General features: G+C 42.7%; 1 protein-coding gene across 2 annotated transcripts in view; it reads right to left on the bottom strand.

Moving 5' to 3' along the window:
- The window catches only part of KMT2C (lysine methyltransferase 2C), a 328020-nt gene that overhangs the window by 150854 nt on the left and 156464 nt on the right, over positions 1-20702 (bottom strand). The gene's annotated exons all lie outside the window — the stretch shown is intronic.

Raw genomic sequence — 20702 nt, 5'->3', positions numbered from 1 at the left:
CCCAGACAGTGCCAAAGGTCTTAATCACAGAAGCAATGTTACAACCACGTATCTACTCTACAGATTTTCACTTTGCAAAGATGGCTGACAGCGTGGAATCTGGTGCTTCCTCATGGTCATTCTGGCTGAAGATTTTTGAGCTGGATTTTCAAGAGTACACAGAGCTGCTTAACTCTGCAAGTGAACAGTAGAACTCCCATTGACTTCACTGGAAGCAGAGCTAGGGCAATGCTGAGAACTGTGGAAAGTCCCAACCCTTAGCTACAATCTGCTTAACCTTCTGAGGTGCATTATGTGGCAATCCCCTAAAATGGCAAACACCAACATACAATCAAAATTTATCCTCATTATTTACTGCTGTCCATATAAACAGACTGTCATCAGCTGCAAGAACCGTTTGCTTCACATGAATAAATCTGCTCTGGTAACTTCAGACTTTTTAATGGTGGAATATATTTCCTTTACTTTTTATCTATTGTCTAATTTTAGCTATTTCTTTTGTAAAGAGGCCTGTAAAGTAATTCAGAATAGTGCATGCAGAGGCTATGCATGTTGGTAAGGGCTGTTACTAGAAATGGTATAATTCTGATATTGTGAAATAACAGTGTACATTAGAATATGAAAATACGTGAAAGTAAACAGGAAGTATCATGTTCTACTTAAAAGATCAACACATTATACCTAGTATGGAGCACCTTGTCTCGCAAAGTGATGGATTAGATTACCTAGTATCTCTTTCCCATCTCTAATTACCGTCATTCTATGATATACGAGTTCAGGCAACAGAATACTTTATACGGAATCAGTACTGTTCATTAATGATCACATTTGTATACGTGAAAACAGAATTCCTCAAGAACTAACAATCTGTCATAGGGCCATCCTACCTGGAGTTCGTTCTGCATGCAGGTGCACCTGCCTTAGGGTATGTCTACATTATGAAATTAGGTTGATATTATAGAAGTCGATTTTTAGAAATCGATTTTACACAGTCAATAGCGTATGTCCACACTAAGCGCATTAAGTCAGCAGAGTGCGTCCTCACTACCGTGGCTAGCATCGACTTACGGAGCGGTGCACTGTGGGTAGCTATCCCACAGTTCCCACAGTCTCCGCCGCCCATTGGAATTTTGGGTTAAGCTCCCAATGCCTGATGGGGCAAAAACACTGTCACGGGTGGTTTTGGGTACATGTTGTCAGTTGCTCCTCCCTCTGTAAAAGCATCGGCAGACAATCGTTTTGCGCCTTTTTCCCACGCAGACGCCATACCACGGCAAGTGTGCAACCCGCTCAGCTCAGCTCGCCGACACCGCCGCTGTTGTGTCCTGGGTGCTACTGGCAGCAGACGGTGCAGTAGGACTGCTAACCGTCGTCATACACTGCTTCCGCTGCAACTCTGCTCTACTGCTATTGTCTCAATAGCGAATTTCTCCATGTTGTCTGCCATGGGCTCCCGGGTACGTGTGTTCTTCCTCGGGAAACGTGCGCAGTGCTGACTGTCATCCTCCATCGCTTCCGCTGCAATTCTGCTCTCACGAATCCACCTCGCAAGTCCTCTCGTTGTTCTCTATAAATATCTATTCTCATGGCATCCGTCAGCCACCGCTTCCGCTGCAACTCCGCTCTCCTGCAGATGCCATACCACGGCAAGCTTGGAGCCCGCTCAGATCACCACGGCAGTTATGAGCATTGTAAACACCTCACGCATTATCCTGCAGTATGTGCAGAACCAGAACCTGCAAGAGCAGGCGAGGAGGCGACGGCAGTGCAGTGACGACAGTGATGAGGACATGGCCCCAGCAATTTGGACATCCTGGTGGCAATGGGGTAGGCTCATACAGTGGAACGCCGATTCTGGGCCCGGAAAACAAGCACAGACTGGTGGAATAACATAGTGTTGCAGGTCTGCGATGATTCTCGGTGGCTGTGTAAGGGCACTTTCATGGAACTTTGACTTGCTTTTCCCTGCCCTGAAGCACAAGAATACCAAGATGAGAGCAGCCCTCACAGTTCACAAGCGAGTGGCGATAGCCCTCTGGAAGCTTGCAACACCAGACAGCTACCGGTTAGTCGGGAATCAATTTGGAGTGGACAAATCTACTGTGGGGGCTGCTGTGATCCAAGTAGCCAACGCAATCACTGAGCTGCTGCTGTCAAGGGTAGTGACTCTGGGAAATGTGCAGGTCGTAGTGGATGGCTTTGCTGCAATGGGATTCCCCAACTGTGGTGGGGAGACAGACGGAACACATATCCCTATCTTGGCACCGGAGCACCTTGGCAGCCAGCACATGAACCGCAAGGGGTACTTTTCAATAGTGCTGCAAGCACTGGTGGATTACAAGGGACGTTTCACCGACATCAATGTGGGATGGCCGGGAAAGGTACATGATGCTCTCGTCTTCAGGAACTCTGGTCTGTTTGAACAGCTACAGGAAAGTACTTACTTTCCAGACCAGAAAATAACTGTTGGGGATGTTGAAATGCCTATAGATATCCTGAAACCATACACAGGCACCCTGGACAGTAGTAAGGAGCTGTTCAACTATAGGCTGAGCAAGTGCAGAATGGTGGTAGAATGTGCATTTGGATGTTTAAAAGCGTGCTGACGCAGTTTACTGACTCGGTTAGACCTCAGCGAAACCAATATTCCCATTATTATTGCTGCTTGCTGTGTGCTCCACAATATCTGTGAGAGTAAGGGGGAGATGTTTATGAGAGGCTGGGAGGTTGAGGCAAATCGTCTGTCCGCTGATTATGTGCAGCCAGACACCAGGGCAATTAGAAGAGCACAGCAGGGCGCGCTGCACATCAGAGAAGCTTTGAAAACCAGTTTCATGACTGGCCAGGCTATGGTGTGACAGTTCTGTTTGTTTCTCCTTAATGAAAACCCGGCCCCTTGGTTCACTCTACTTCCCTGTAAGCCCACTGCCCTCCCCACTTTGATCACCGCTTGCAGAGGCAATAAAGTCATGTTGTTTCAAAATCATGCATTCTTTATTAATTCATCACACAAATAGGGGGATAACTGCCAAGGTAGCCCGGGAGGGGTGGGGAAGGAGGGAAGCACTGAGTGGGGTGGTGGATGAGGGGAGGAGGGAAGGACAAAGCCACACTGCACTTCAAAACTTATTGAATGCCAGCCTTCTGTTGCTTGGACAGTCCTCTGGGGTGGAGTAGTTGGGTGCCCGGAGCGCCCCCCACACGTGTTCTTGGGCTTCTGGGTGAGGAGGCTATGGAACTTGGGGAGGAGGTGGGCGGTTACACGGGGGCTGCAGCGGCGGTCTGTGATCCTGCTGGCTTTCCTGCAGCTCCACCAGACACTGGAGCATATCATGTTGATCTCCCAGTAACCTCAGCATTGCATCCTGCCTCCTCTCATTGCGCTGCCGCCACCTCTCATCTCGCTCCCGCCACCTCTTGTCTCACTCATCCCTCCTGTTCTCGCGTTCATTTTCTGCTTTCTTGGACTCTGACATTGTTTGCCTACATGCATTCTGAGCTCAGCTCTTTCAGTGCGGGAAGACTGCATGAGCTCAGAGAACATTTCATCGCGAGTGTGTTTTTTCGCCTTCTTATTTGCGCTAGCCTCTGGGACGGAGAAGATAGGGGGAGCGTTGAAACATTTTCAGCTGTGGGAGGGAAAAAAAGAGAGTAGTATTTAAAAAGACATTTTAGAGAACAACAGGTAGACTCTTTCACGGTGAACCAAGCTGTTAACATTACATAGCACATGTGCTTTCGGTACAAGGTCGGATTTTGCCTCTTATATTGAGGGCCTGCTGGTTTGGTGTGAGAGATCACACACGCAGGGCCGGGCAATAGAATTAGGCTTGCAGGCAGCCATGGTAAGCCAGTCTTTCGGCTTCTTCAACCTTCATAACATGTGGGAATGGTTTCAAACAGCAGCGCCTTCCTTTCCCATACCAAGCACCCGTTGGGTTGGCCATTTAAAAGGAGGGGCTGTGGTTTTTGGGTTAATGTGCAGCACAAACCCAACTAAACCCCCGCCCACTCAGTTCTCTGGGATGATCACTCTCCTGAGGATAACACAGAGAGATAAAGAACTGATGTTGCTTGAATGCCAGCAAACACCAGGACCATACGCCCCTATGTTTTGGTATGCAATGATTCCAGACTACATGCTACTGGCCTGGTGCGGTAAAGTGTCCTACCATGGAGGATGGAATAAGGCTGCCCTCCCCAGAAACCTTTTGCAAAGGCTTTGGGAGTACCTCCAGGAGAGCTTCATGGAGATGTCCCTGGAGGATTTCCACTCCATCCCCAGACACGTTAACAGACTTTTCCAGTAGCTCTACTGGCCGCAAATGCATCCCAAGTCTTCAGGGCAAATTAATCATTAAACACACTTGCTTTTAAACCGTATATTACATTTACAAAGGTACACTCACCAGAGGTGCCTTCTCCGGCTTCATGGTCTGGGAGCCCGCCTTGGGAGGGATGGGAGGGTATTGGCTCCAGGGTGATAAACAGTTCCTGGCTGTCAGGGAGAACAGTTTCTCCGCTTGCCTGTTGTGTGCTATCCTCCTCCTCCTCATCCCCAAAATCCTCATCCCTGTTGCATGAGACTTCCCCCTTGCAGGTGTCCATGAACGGGGTGGGGTAGTGGTAGGGCCCCCCCCAGAATTGCATGTAGCTCATCAGAGAGTGGCATGTCTGGGGCTCGGACCCGGAGCAGCCATTTACCTCTTTGGTTTTTTGGTAGGCTTGCCTGAGCTCCTTAATTTTCACGTGGTATTGCTGCGGGTCCCTGTTGTACCCTCTGTCCATCATGCCGTTGGAGATTTTTGCAAATATTTTGGCATTTTGTCTTTTGGAACGGAGTTCTGATAGCACGGATTCTCCCCATACAGCGATCAGATCCAGTACCTCCCATTCGGTCCATGCTCTTTTGAGATTCTGGGACTGCATGGTCACCTGTGCTGATGAGCTCGTTACGCTGGTCAAACAGGAAATGAAATTCAGAAGTTCCCAGGGCTTTTCCTGTGTACCTGGCTAGTGCATCTGAGTTGAAAGTGCTGTCCAGAGCAGTCACAATGGAGCACTCTGGGATAGCTCCCAGAGGCCAGTACCGTCGAATTGCGTCCACACTACCCCAAATTCGACCCGGCGATGTCAATTTCAGCGCTAATCCCCTCATCGGGGAGGAGTACAGAAATCGATTTTAAGAGCCCTTTAAGTCAACAAAAATGGCTTCGTCGTGTGGACGGTTAAATCGATCTAACGCTGCTAAATTTGACCTAAACTCGTAGTGTAGACCAGGGCTTAGTTTCCCTTTCAGATTCCCCTGTAACAGTCCAAACAGCCTCTCTCAGTGCCAATAGTCTTGTGGGTCTAAGTTGTTATAAAAGAAAGCCCCGCATCCACACAAGTCCCAATACCATAGTGCAGACAACACATCAAATGCAGCCCTGGTGCCCTCACCACACCCCAGCTCCACCCTGGCTCCCCAGCATAGTCCTCTCACGTCTCTCCGCCAGGACAGCCACCCCAGCCCTTCCAACTGGAGTGCACCCCCACTCTTCCCAGCGGAAACTCCCACAGCCTCTCTGCTGGGATCATCCTTGCCATGGGAGAAGGCCTCACTCCCCCAGGATCTCTCAAAGTTCTGGGTCCAGCTCTCTAGCCCTGGAGATATCAGCGGGTAAGCTCATCCTGCCTTCAGCCCTGGCTCTCTAGCTGGGGAACATCAGCCAGCAAACCCCTCTTGCTGCTCTCTTCCCTTCAGTCTTCTCCCAGGAACCACATTCCGCTTCCTTCTGGGAAGTCCCTTGGTTTCTGGCAGCTCTCACCTGCTTTTCCTGACTAACCAGTCTGCTCTGACTCATTGGGATCCCACCCTCTCTGGGTCTCTCCCTGATCTTCTATAGTCCCCTGGTGCTGACCCACCCTCTTAACTGGCCAAATGGGAGCACCTGTTCGGGTACAGGGGAGATGGACCTACTTCATTCACGGAAGCCAGCCACCCTGCGACAGAACCTCTTTATTCAAGGGGGAAAAAATTCTATCATCTATCTCACCACACCTTTCTGATTCAGTTAATCAGTCCTTTAACTTCTTGGATCTCATTATAGTCCCCAAAGCACTGTAACATGCTTTTGCACTTTTTCTCCAAGGCAATAATATTTTTTTGGGTATACGGGATTAAAGAAAATTTGGAATAAACTGATGAAAAATAGGTCTTTGGTTTATAACAAAGCATATAAAGTATAAAAGCATATAAAGTACCAGGTGAGCTAATTTTTCATTATAAAAATATACACTTTAGGATTACTGGCATATTAGAGTACAAGAGCATCAACTGACACAAAGGAACATGTACTCTAATATGATATCTGCTTAATTCTTTAGAACAGAGAAAATCTACATTACCTTAATTCTCCAACATTTCAAGGCTTGGACACAAGACATAAATAATGCTCTTACAATCTCCTGGCAACTGACAACTGATTTTAAGGCAAAGAGTTTGCAAGGATACATGTCTAAGTTAACTGCTACACAGACATTCTTAAAGTCAGACCAATCCACATCCTCAGAGAAACGACCATCTGCACTGCCAACTGAAGGTATATTGGCAGGGAAAAATGGCTATTTCATTTGCAGTATAAAAGAGAAACTGTCAGGCCTACAAAAGAACCCAGTTGATTGGGGGTGGCTATTGCCGAGTATTTTGTGCAGCAAGGCTATAAAGAGAGAGAGAGAGAGAGAGAGAGAGAGAGAGAGAGAATGCCAACATAACGTACAGAGAAGAAAGATTTTACAACCCTTACTGAAGACAGAGGTTCAATGACCTCTTGTTCAGCACTCAAAATTGATATGAATAAGAGGGGTTCACTGCAAAAAGTTTACAGAGCTGAGCTCCGGGTGCCACAAGGCTGGCTATCAAAGATACATTTTTACTGTCATTACAGCTCTGCTGTAAAAATGTCCTTGCCATTGAAATATATAGCTCCAGATATGTGAAGACATGGCACACAAGAGGTTAAGAGTCCTGTAGGGTAGAATGCATAGTGGATACCTACATTCAGTACATTAAGATAAGTACTTATCAAAGTACTTGACAAAGCCCTGGTTGGGATGATTTAGTTGGGGACTGGTCCTGCTTTGTGCAGGGGGTTGGACTAGATGACTTCCTGAGGTCCCTTCCAACCCTGATATTCTATGATTCTAAGTGATATTGTAAGCATACGCAGATGACAGTTTTAATATCTACTAGACTTCCAATCTCTACCTATGTATGTTACTAATGTCTCTAACTAGTAAGACTATAACTATTATAAGGTTGAAAACACTGTGACAAAGTCACTTTTAGAGACCATACATTCACTGAATCTATGATCTAGGATGCTGTATACAGTAAATGATGGGACTGAATGTGAGGTGCTGAAACCATGCAGCCTACAATCGGAAGCTTCGCAAACTGAAGCTGCATGCTTGTGTTATAACTGCTACACAACCAGTGGCATAATTTCATATCCAACACTCAAATTGTACAGATTAAGAATGCATGCAAGAGAGGTCTGGTAGGATTAACCCTTAGAACATTATAATTTTCCAGCCAGATTAAGCCTTTAGAAGATATCGGTGTGGTGGTGGGGTGATGGAGGAGGGAGAGTGTGTGTGAGAGAGAGAGAGAGAGAGAGAGAAATGAATGAGATTAATGAAAACATTCAAAGATTCAAAATGTTACTCAAAACTTTGAATTATCAAGTTGTAATAAATACCAGTGTTAATGACACTTAAGGCCTCAAGTTTCTGTTTTAAAATAGTGACCCAAAATGGCACATAATGAACGACAAAAGTAGATTTAGAGCGCACCCTTCTCCAAATTTTATGCTGATTCCTGAGGTGTCAGTTAGTGGATACCTCATCACTTTTCTCAAAAGAATGGAAAATAGGATGATAAGAGAAGAGCAAGATCTGAATAACTCTGAGAAGTACTGAAAAATGCCAAAAATATGCTGATTTACAGCATCACATACAGAAAATGTGTGTGTGTGGGGGGGGGAAGAGATGGAAGCCCTAATTACATTTAATTGAACTCTTCACACCCATCTGCTAAAACTACATTGGCAATGAAAAGCATTTGGCATTTACGCAAAACACACACTTTATAAACAAGGTGGTATATATCATCTGAACCAAATAAAAAATGAAGAATATCAACATTTATTGAATTTATAAGAAGAAGAGAGAAAGCAGTCAGAAGTAATAAATCCTCACAGGGAGTTTTTGCCATAGCTGCTGACTAGAAAACTTACTTTTCCAGCAACACTTCTCTAAAACTGGACTACAAGTTATGGCCAAGAACAAGTATGTAATTGTTGTAACTGACTGACTTTTGTGAGGGAAGTGTTAAAAACAATGAATTAGATGTTTTTAATGCTGTGATACATAAAAGTTCCCAGAACCAATGTTACTTTGGTTTTCTACTGCAAAAATATTTCATCAGGACATTAGAAAAAAAATCAAATTATCAAGAAACTACAAGTGTCTTTTTCCATCACCACACTGTATATTCAAAGATAATAAAAGACTAAAGGAAGGTATAGAGTTTTCAAGATGACCAACAACGGGTAGATGAAATTACATCAGATTCTCAGGGACTGTGTGTCTTGAACGCTGGTCCACAGGACTATTTGGAGCTAGCTGGTTCCAACCTGCCACCTAGGAACCTGCTAACTGTTGTCAAATTAGGAGCTGATCTCAGACAGAGGACCTCAGTCCTGGGAGCTGATTGGCAGAATGCTGAAAGTCCTGATTGGTCCACAGCCCCTATTTAAACCTAGCACAGGAACAGGAAGTCATCCATGCAACTGGATCCACTGTGCTCTGGACTGTATGCCTTTTGCTTCCTGCTCCCACTACCTGGGCTTGACTTCCGGGTATCCCAACTTGGTCTCACTCTGGTTATCGAGCCGTGGTTCTGCTGTCAAGTTCATCTCCTGCTTCTAATCTCCTGATAACCTGACCCCTGGCTGCGTCCTGACACTTGGACTTTCGGTTTGCCCTCTGGCCTGTCTTGGACTCTGAGCTCCTAGTGTCTGACCTGGCCTGAATCCCAACTCCTGCCTTGATCACTAGGTCAGATCGCCCATGTTCCAGTCAGGACACAGCTAAAGGTGACGGCATATAGGGCTCCTCTCAGAACATTCAACGCTTGATGCAGGGATAAAAAATGGCAAGCTGTCAAAGCAAGCATGAAATTGTTGTGGTTGTGGATACAGAGGAACCAGAAGTTTTACAGACTCCTGGACTGAAGGAAAGTCTTTGCACAGTGCTATAAAACTAGTGACAAAGTTCAGGTTTTGGTCACAGCTCATTCCTGCTAATTTTCTTGAACAACAAGACAGGCCACTTTCCTATTCAAAAGCCCGTCATTGGCTACCCACTGCTCTTTGTATCAAGACCAAGCTTCTAGTGATTGCCTTCAAGACCCAGCAGAGCTCCAATCCTGCCTACATTTCTGATTTTATTTCTAATTACTGTTCTCTCAGTCATTTAACTCTGCACAAGCCTTACATCTAATTGCTCCCCTTCAAATTTTTCTCTCACACTCATCTTTGTGCCTTCATCTATGCTACCCCATATGTTGGGAACAGCCTCCCTGATTTTCTGAACCAAATAGTCATCTTCTCCTTCAAATTTCAATTTGAAACTTACTTAACTCATTAGGTTCATTGGCTCCAATCTGCCGTTGTAACATAACCCATTTCTTTATACTTTTTTAAAAAGTAACTAGAAACCCATGCCAGAGGCAGCTTCTCTCTTCCACTCACTGTGGGGAAACCACCTCCCCAACCCAATGAGCAGAATCAGCATTTTTTTATTCTACCTATGTCCTTCCCATACTCTCCTTGGTTGTCGGGTTTTTTTTTTTCTGGTTTTGTTTGTTTGTTTGTTATACCATAGACCTGCTAGCCCTTGAATACTACCATTAACCAAAGGGAAGAGTACTGAGCTCATGATTTAAATGTCTTTCTGGAAACAGGAAATGCAACTGGTTTAATGTCCAGAAATAAGTATCAAGAGAAATTGATTAAATAGAAATTATAGAACTGCCAACACCAGAGTTTATTGGGTACCTCCTCCACATTATAAAAAGGTGTATTGATTGATCAGGATTGGAATAGATGCAAAGCAGAAGTTAGAACATGTATCTATCTCAGTTGAGGGTGCTGCAGGCTAACTTAACAATTTTCAGTGTATGCCGTAAAAAAAAGAAACTTGTTGGCAGATATGTTGGTCCTGGTCTTAACCAGATAAAAGTAAATCTGATAAAAGTAGCGTAAGCTAAAATTATAGAACAAAAACTTGGTTTTGTCCATACATTATCAAAACATCAAAGTACCTGATCCTTAGAGGGGCTGAGACCCACCAATGTTCATTGGCTTCATGGGAAGTTGAGGATCAGGCCCTAAAAGCTAGGGCAATAGAAGGATTGTTGGCTCTGTCCTCACAGTTAAAAAATATTCTTGGTTTCAGAAAGTGCCTTTATGAAAAAATTGTATCCACTATGTTAACAGATTTCCACTACTGAGGTGCTTTGGAAAAATATTCATCCAAAACCACAGAAATTATTTTTACTGAAGAGAAAATTATGACAATATGGGTTCTGATCCAGCTGCTACCAATAGTAAATCAAAGGATATATATAATGCCACATTTTATAATTATTTCATAGCCTTTAGTACTCTTAATTAAAGTGAATATGTATTCAATTGTATTATGAAGAAACACTGTGGATTTTAGAAAAGAGGTCAAAATTATGACTTAGAATGGAAACATATGCAATCTTACCAATGCAGAATTCAGTAAAATATGAATTTTACCATTCCAAAACTTATTTTGGATAAAATTACAGACTTTATACTTTGCACAGATCCATGTATTTCATTTAGCTTTTAAAATGTTAGCTGAGAAATAACAGAATGCAATGAATGATTTTCATTTATAATAGTGTATTGTACCAGGTAGAAGACCCACCTGTTCTTATTTTATTGACCTTACACAATTTAATCTATACAAAACAGTACGGTTGTATAAACTGTTATCTTTCAAATGGTTCAGCTATTGAAAATTGTTGTGATGGACTCATATTAGGGGGATAAAGTGAATAATACCTTATGGTCCTGGCAATAATGAGACCTCAAAGAAATTTGTAAACGTGTAAACGGTGGTTAATGAGATGTGCCACTGTTGTTCTGACAATCATCACTGGTTGCTCTATGATCTGGTAAAAGCCTAGTAATGCTTATGAGCACACATCACTATCAGGATATCTAATATCAAATCCAATGTTTTCTAAGTATTGTAGATAACTAAGAAAAATTAAACACACCAACATGTTGACAAAGGAGAGTAAACAATTTTCCATGACATGACTGCTTTAAAAAGGTGCTATTTTATTTGCATGTATAGCAGTACCCATTATTTTCTAATCTTTTAAATTTTATATTAACAATGCCAGATATAGGGAGATGATTCAAAAAGCTGATAATGAGCAGGACATCCATTGATTGGTTATTTTAAACTTGAAGATTTAATAAAAAATTAAACAACAAAGAACAGGAAATTAAAAGTCAGATTGCTCTAGCTTAGATTTTAATTGCACTGTAACTGTAATTTTCTTTTACCACCATAACTCACTAAATGAAACATTTTGAAGCACCAGCAAACTCTAAAGTAATTTAAAAGGCAAACTTTAAACCTGAGAAAACATTTCATTCCCTTAGTTTGTTTAAAACAAACAAACAAATAAAACCAACGCGTGCCTATGTCAGGCTCTTGGTGCTTTGATATCTTTAAAAACTCACAATATTAAACAAACTATGAAGTACAGTATATATTACATACAAAAAAAATGTGAAAAGAATGCCATTGTTGCAAAGTCAAGCACTGAAAAGTTAGGAAATACCAGAATTAAGGTTACGGGTCCAATCTTAATTCTGTACCTTTGACAGAATGCATTATGATCACACGTAATTAAATGCAGCATGTATTTAACCACAAGATCATATACTATTTTTTCCACAGGATTCCAGCCTCATTCAGTGCACAGGATGGACAGAGCTCAATGAATAGGTATTATTCATTACTTCTTTTTATCCTCCTACTCAATGTGTGGATCCTGTGCTGTACTGAATGTACACCATCCAAACTCTGCACTGAATATTAAATTATTAATTTCCTAATGGGCATGTCTATCCTGCATTCACTGTACTATCAGTTATGAAATTATTAATAGATTTATCTTTCCAACCTCTCTGTAAGGTGAAGGGGCATTATCTCTATTTTATAGATGGGGTAGTGAGGCAGAGAGAAATTAAGGCTAAAATTGACAACAGTATACACCAATTTTGGGTGCCCATTTTGACACATCTAAAGGCATGATTTTTTTCAGAGTACTTAGCATTTTTATAGCCCTTTATACCTGAAGCTGTGCAGTTGCAACTTAGGTAAATCAGGTCACAGGTGTTTGAAGCTGGTCATCCAGAAAATGTGGCACAATCAATTAGTGACCAACTGTGAACATTTTGTCCTCAGTGACCTGCCAACATCACATGTAACCATAATTCTGGCATATACTAACTCTTCAATACTTAAGTTTCCAATCTTAACATTATTTTAACAGTTTTTGTATGATAGTTCCATTTTTTTTAAACAAAGCAAAATTAAAATTATATTCTGTGGAACCATATTGACCACCACATGGGTCATCAGCAAAGTCGGGTCCTTTAAATCCACACCACACATTTCAATCACTTGGGCTAATGGACTAACTGGATGGCTACTTGCAGCAGCAGTAGACTGCTATTTTCCAGAGAGACCAGCCCACGGGGTGGGGGAATGAAACACACACTTACCAATGGGTTACTCAGCTATTTGCAGACAGCAGAAGCCTGAAGAATCCTGGATTCTAGCCCAGATTCTGGAGGGGAATGTGCTCTAGTAGTTATAGACCCTTCTGCTCCTGTCTACCTTACCTGACTCCTGCTACGTAGAGATATGTTTGTAGAAGATTATAATTTAGAGATAGTCCCTCACAAGGGACAGTATTATGAATATGGAAATTTGGAGATGTGTGCCCTGGAGTTGGGGGCTGGGAGCACCACATGGCTATGTGCAGCAGTTCACCTGAGAGGCTCTCCAGTTTGTTTTATTAAAGTTTATTCCTTTCTCATCCACTGGTTTGTTATTTGATGAATCCCAAGATCATTACATGGTATCCGAAGTGCTGAATGAGAAGGAAACTGCAGTGATTTTGACGCTAACCTGGGTTTGCAACTTAAAGCAGAGACAAAGGGAGGCACCAAAGAAGCACAGGGAGCACCAGGCACAGAGGCTTTTGCATGTATTTGGTGAGCACAACAGTAGCTTGACTAGCTTAAGTGGGGGGAAAAAGCCAAAAATGGATGTGTTGCAACCTCCATCCAGTCTGTAATTGTCAGGCAATGCTGCCAAGAACTGGAAAACATTCAGACAGAGATCTGAATTGTATTTAGCAGCCATAGGGGCAGAGGAGAAAAATGAAAGTGAAATCATCCATGTATTAAATTCAAAGAATATAGCCAGAATAGGTCAACTCAAAGAGTGGAACCTGCAGCTATGAAAACCACTGCTGGGGGAAGACTGGTTTTCAGATGGTCATGTGGAAGTTGTGGATCACAGCATGCCCCCAAACAGTGTGTTGCTTTGCGAAACTCTGTCATAAATGTGGGAAAAATAAACATTTTGCAAAATGCTGCAGATCCCAAATGCAGAAAAGTCAAGTGCGTTCAGTTAAAGACACTCTGGCTGAGGAGTTTTTCTGTAGACGAACTGGGATCTAGCAAGCCTGATGAGACGGACTGGATACTGTCTGTGACCGTGAATGGAATAATTATTCCACTGAAACTGGACACAGGAGCTCAGGTTAATATTCTGTCTGAACAAGATTATGAAGGACTGAAAATAAGACCAAAACTGGCACCAACAAAAATAAAAGTAACTGGTTATTCTGGAACAAATATACCACTAAAGGAAAGGTGCATTGCTAGCATCAACCATTTACAAAAATACCATATAGGCTCCCCTTCATTGTAGTGCCAAATGAGGTGACATCAATTTTAGGCCTGGCTGCATGTGAGAAATTCAGTCTGGTAATATGGGCACTGCTCTCACTGCAAGATCATATTGAACCTGGCTATGAGGTACTCTTTTGGGAATATCATGACCTGTTTCAAAGGTTGGGTTGCTTGCAGGGTGAACATACAATCTGGATAAACCAGCAGGTGCCTGCAGTTCTCCATCCATGTAGAAAGATACCATTTTCACTCGGTGATAAACTCAAGTCTGAGCTTGAAAGGATGGAAGCAATACAAGTAATACAAAAAATTGAGGAGACAACATAATGGGCGAGCTTCCTCGTCACTGTGGAGAAAAGTAACGGCCAGCTATGCATATGCTTAGATCCCAGAGACCTCAACAAGGCTATAAAAAACATTTCAAACTATCAACCAGAGAAGAGATTATGGTTCAATTTGCAAATGCTAAATATTTCAATAAATGGGATGAATCCACAGGTTTTTTGCAGCTACAATTAAATGAAGAAAGCTCAAAGTTATGCACATTTAATACCCCATTTGGAAGATACTAAATCTCATGCTTACCTTTTGGCATAGCTTCAGCACCAGGAGTGTACCACAAAACCAGACCTAAGATCTATGAACATATTAATGGTGTTGACACCTCAATGGATGACATCATCATCTGAGGCTCAATGAAAGAGTAGTATGATCATAGACTTTGGGATGTCCCGGATGCAACTACCAATGCAAACCTCAAACTAAATATGGAGAAATGTGTTTTAGGGATTACAGAACTGGCTTTTGCTGGGGTCATTATTTCCAGAGAAGGTATAAAACCTAATAAGAGGAAGATTTCAGCCATTGAAATGATGCCACATTCCCCAGTCAAAGAAAGATGTCCAACAGTTCCTGGGAACGGTTAATTATCTTGGGAAAATTCATACCTAATCCACCAAAGCAGCAGCTTTGAGAAAATTCCTAGAGAATAAAAATGAATGGTATTAGGGTGCAGAACAGGAGGCATCATGAGAAGGTTTAAAACAACTAATTCAAGAGCCAATGTTGAAGTTCTATGTACCAGGAAAGCCTATTAAAATTTCAGCAGAGGCTTCACAGTCTGGGTTAGGTGCAGTGATTTTAAAGAAGCATTAAGATTGTTGGCAACCAGTGGCATATGCATCCAAATCACTGACTGAGGCAGAAACGAGATACACACAGGTCAAGAAGGAACTTTTAGGAATGTTGTTTGCCTGTGAGAGATTCAATCAGTATATTCATGGATAGACAGTGGAAGTTGAAATGGACCACAAACCCCTTATAGTGCTATTTAGAAAACCAGTAAATGACTACCTTAAGGACTCAAAGAATGATGATAAAGCTGCAAAACTATGATTTGGTTGCGACCTACGTGCCCGGTAAATTCATGTTCACTGCAGATGCACTGTTCAGAGCAGTGGCAGAGAAGACTTTAGAGACAGAGATGCAAGCCTACGTAGATCTGATTGTAAAGTAAATTCCCATAGCTAACAGGAAACTGCAACAAATAAGAGGAAATGGAGAAAGATGAACTGTTGGGAATCCTTAAAGACGTGATAATTAAAGGGTGGCCTGAAGAAATAAACAGTTGCTGTCCACGTATAAAGTATTGGAACTGCAGGCATGAACTTCCTGTGATAGATAAGGTGATTTTCATGGCAGTAAGGTTGTAATTCCAATGAGCTTCCAAAAAGAAATGCAATGGAAGATACACAAGGGGCATTTAGGAATTGAGAAGTGCAAACAATGAGCATGAGACATGTTGTATTGGCTGCGGATCAATCACAACATCGCTACTGTGGTAGGATACTGTTTTTCCTACTGGAAATACAAGCCATGCCAACAATCAGAGCCACTGAGACTTCATCCACACAGGCCTTATGAGAAGGTCAACACTGATTTATTACTTGGCAATAAAAGGATTATTTGATAGTCCCCAATTATTATTCTCTGTATCTAGTACTGATAGTAAATCAGTGATAGCCAGCTTGAAGGGAAACTCCAGATGACGTCTTTAGTGATAATGGGCCACAATTTTCCAGTGCAGATTTTAGGCAATTTGCCATAGATTGGGATTTTCATCACAAAACATCAAGTCCAAATTACCCCCAATCAAATGGACTTGCGGAAACGTCTATACAGACAGTAAAGAACTTTATGAAAAAGACTTTTGACAGTGGGGGTGATTTATATAAAGCGTTACTGGTTTACTGAAGTTCTCCCCTGGAGAATGGCTTTTTCTCCAGCTCAGCTGTTAATGGGAAGAAGGATCATATCTAATTTACCAATTATTGAGAACTTGCTGAAATCTCATCACAATGAAACCGTACAGAAGATGAAAGAAAATCAGAAGTGGAAGCAGAAATATTATTTTGACAAAAGAGCCTGTGAGCTCCCATCTCTGAACCCAGGTGACAGAGTGGGCCTGAGGAATCACCCCTCTAATACTTGGGGCCAAAGGGGTACTGTTAAAGAACAGCTGCATCCAAGGTCTAATGTAGTCTAGACAGGCCACGGGGTGTGTGTGTGTGGGGGGTGCATTTTGACATAATTGAAGGGGTCTACGAGTAATCCCAGAAAGTTCCAACACATGGACATTAGATGTAGACTCTGGTATTTCTCATCTATCTGATCCTTTATCATCAACGCACAAAGGAGAAACTGTCAAGGAGCAAGAGAACAACTTAGACTCTAATCAAAGGCTGATACTGAGAAGATCAGAGCGGGACATTAAAACGCCCTGAAATACTCAGAGACTTGCTAATGTGCCTGGAGAAGAAGTTTTGAGGAAAGTGAGTGGTAAAGACTTGCTCAAGAATGATGTGCTGGTAACATCTCCTCTCTAGGTAGTTGATACATTGGGTTTATGGAAATGTACTAGATGGGTTGAGAATTTAATGCATGTTATTAGATAGTTGTTAGCTGTGTTTATAAAATAATTTTGGGTTTTTTTTTTTTAAGAGGGAAAATGTAGAGATATGTTTGTAGATTATAATTTAGACGCGCCCTCATAAGGGGCAATGTTATATTATGAACATAGAAATTTGGAGATGTGCCCTGGAGGTGGGGATTGGGAACTTTGCATGGCTGTGTGCAGCAGTTTACCAGAGAGGCTCTCCAGTTTGTTCTAATAAAGTTTTATTCCTTTCTCATTCACTGGTTTGTTATTTAATGAACTCCAAGGTTGCTACCTGCTCTCATCCCCCTCTGATTTTTATTCTACCCCACCCTTTCTGCTCCTCATACTTTTGCATTCCAGTCAGGCTGCTTCCTCCGTCTCTGTGCTACCTGGGAGCCACTGAGAGAACAGAAGAGAAAGTCTCCCTGGTGTCCGTTCTGATGCTTGGCAACACAGCAGACCCCAGTAGCCTGGAAGACCAATGGTAGGAAATGTCCTGCTTGACCTTGCAGCCCTGGGCTGGCGCACAGAAAGTCTGATCGGCACATATGAGCAGTGTGGAGATGGACCATGCCCAGTTCATATGGAATGTTCAGCAAATTTAGCTTCCGAACTCGAATAAGTCTCTATGGAGCATGTGCGAACGAAGAATTTCAAAGGCTTATAACTTGGCCAATTTAGACAAAATGTTCATAGGGATGGAAAAGGCATATCCCTCAAACTAGGATGTCTCCACTGCCAAATTTAAAGCCCCTATTCCAAAGCATGGAGACACTAGAGCTTCTCATCAAAACAGATAAAAGAATTTTAACATGAGCTAAATTAATTTTTTCCATAATCTTGTTCAGAAACTAAACTGTTTTAGCTAAAACTTTCCCAAAAACTTCAGCCTGAAGCTGACACCTAGCATGGAGTATTGCAGCTTGAATGGTTAAAGTTTGGCAAAGTTATAAGCAACTGAACACAGGATCTTCTAACAGAAAGTGTTGGGCAACCTTAACTTAGGTAATAGTTACAAGCTACACCTATAGCTAAACCACTCAGGATATGCATACACTGAAAAAACCCCCTGCAACAATGAGTCTTAGAGCCCAAGGTCTACAGACTCAAGCTCATGCAATGGTGCTAAAAATAGCCATGCAGACATTCCCACTTGACCTCTAAAAACCAAGGGGAGAGGGCCGGTGTTTCTGATTAATTTTGAAGTGGATTACACTAATTTGGAATAAGGCACTCTTATTCTAGAATAAGAGCATCCACACCTGGAGTTAATCAGGAATAGTTAATCCACTTTAAAATCCCATTCTACTTTATTCCAGATTAACTTTCATGTGTAGACAAGCCCTAATACTGATAGCAGTACTACTAAGCACAACACATTTAGCAAAAGTGGATACACCTGGATAAATCACTTTCAGCATTGTCACTCCTGAATGTCTGGAAGGTTGCCCTGTTTTCTCTGCTTCCCCATTTAACTACTTCATTTACCTTGTAAATTTTTTAAAACTTAAAGGTAAATTCTAGCGAGGTATAAAGCATTTGGATAAATAGCTATAGGATATTCTCTTGCTTTACCGTTTCTGTGGCTTTTGTCATTGGGGAGTGAAAGAGCCTCCTATTTCCCTCTTCCCTGTACGCAGGGATATAGAGAAATTAAATTTCTTGGGCATATTTGAACTTCCCCCTTCCCAGCAGCCAGCCACCCCATTAATCTTAGTTTCAAAATCCACACTGATGAATGAGCATGTTAGCACGATGTTTCTGACAAAATGATCCGCAGTGAGATAGTTAACAACGTTTGACATTTAAATTGTTATAATTAGGCTTCGGGGTTAGCTCCCCCCAAGAGATGAGTGAGGAAGATCAGACCCTGTCACTTATTGTTTCAGGCTGCTTGTTTGCAGGCTCAGGAACACAACAATGAATCAGTTCTACTTGGTTCGTATTTGGAAGGTTTTCTTCACATCAGAAGGGGTAGAAACTTCATTTAGGGAGTACAAAAGAAAGAAAAAAAAGAAACAAAGCTTAGATCCTGAAACACAATTTTGTAGTAGTGAGCAGATTGTGTAGGAAATTCTGCAGCCATAGAACTGTGGAAAATACCAGCCCTGCTGATTATAGGCGGGGCTGATAGTGCTGTCTATTATTAAGGTTGCCTGACACTTCCCACTTTAAGACCCTCTTTTTATTGGTGTATAACTTTGCCAGACAAATCAGTTGAACTGAAATTTTACATGGCAGATGTGTGCTTCAGACTGATACTTTATTTCATTCTTTAAAAAATTTGAGCCAAAACAGTTTAGCTGTTTCTGAGAATGAGGCTACAGAAAAATAAGCGTTGGGCACATTACAATTTACTGGTAACCTCTTCATTGAACAGCTCTAACGCTGGCCCCGTGCTTTGTAGCAAGGACTTGAAATTTTGCATGGGGTGGCCTTTGTGTAAGGAGTGTGCTTTTTGCCTTCCCCATGAAAATCCACCCCAATCTGGCCATATTATAAGTCTTTGAAAACAATCGCAATTTGCACATGCCTAATAGAACCTCCTTCGATTTTAGCTGCTAAAATCCCTGAAGTTTCTGTTTTCACTGAGCATGCCTGATACTCTCTCTCACAGCTCCCAGGTGATTACCAGACTGCACATGAATCATCCCCACAGAATGACTAATCATGCTCCAGCATAGGGCAATAGGAGTGAAGCTGCACTTTCCCTGTAATGGGTGCTCCAAGCTGCTCCAGCCCAAGGGTGAGGGACTGGCACTAGAAATGAGACCAGGAAGCCAATATCTCCTGTGTTCTCATTGGCTGCACCTACTGGCACCTAGACACCTTGGAGAAGAAAGTAGAGAGGACAAAAATAGGACCAAAGGAGGGAAAGGAATAGATTGGGGAGGCGGGGGATTAGAAACTGGGACTGGCAGAGAAAGGAAACTGGGAGCCAAGGGGAAGCTGGGACTGGGAGCTAGGGAGGGAAATGGGAGGGACAGGGACTACGAATCAATTAGCTGGAGGGGATAGGGAGAACACTGAGATCAGCTGAGGGGGAGGAGACTGGGACCAGTTTAACAAGGAGACTGGAACAAGGAACCAGAGTGGCCAGGGCAACAGATCTGACAAGAAAGTGGGTAAGTGAGGGGGAAGGGAGATAATGCTGATATGAAGCCAGGGATTTGAGGAGAAGAGGGACTGGAAACAGACTAGATGAGGAGCCCAAGGAGGGAGATAAGTACTGGGAGCTGGTGGCGGGGAGGAGGGGAAGAGACACATCAGATGAAGAGCCAGGAGAAGGAAACTGGACTGGCTAGGCAAGAAGAATGGGAAGGGAGGGAGGAAAGAGAACTGGGACTCAGATGGCAAGTGAACTGGGACTAAGAACACGGGGTGGGGAAAAGACAGGACTGTGACATGGACAGGTTGGAAGGCAGAGGGTAGAAGGATCAAAAGTTGGAAATGGGCAGAAGTGTCTGTGTCCACTCAAGCATACAGTATACACCCCTCCAGAATCTAAAATGGAACCTCAGGGAATGTCTACACTGAAGGAAAAACAAAACAAAACCAAAACAGCAGTGAGTTTCAGAACCCACATCAACTGACTTCAGCATGCAGAGCTCACGCTACAGGGCTAAAAAGACCAGTGTTGACATTCCTATTTGGAATGGAGCCCAGGCTCTAAATCTGGC

This window comes from Natator depressus, chromosome 2 (assembly GCF_965152275.1).
Source record: "Natator depressus isolate rNatDep1 chromosome 2, rNatDep2.hap1, whole genome shotgun sequence".
Lineage (NCBI taxonomy): Eukaryota > Metazoa > Chordata > Testudines > Cheloniidae > Natator > Natator depressus.
This window is presented reverse-complemented; position numbering and strand designations above follow the sequence as displayed.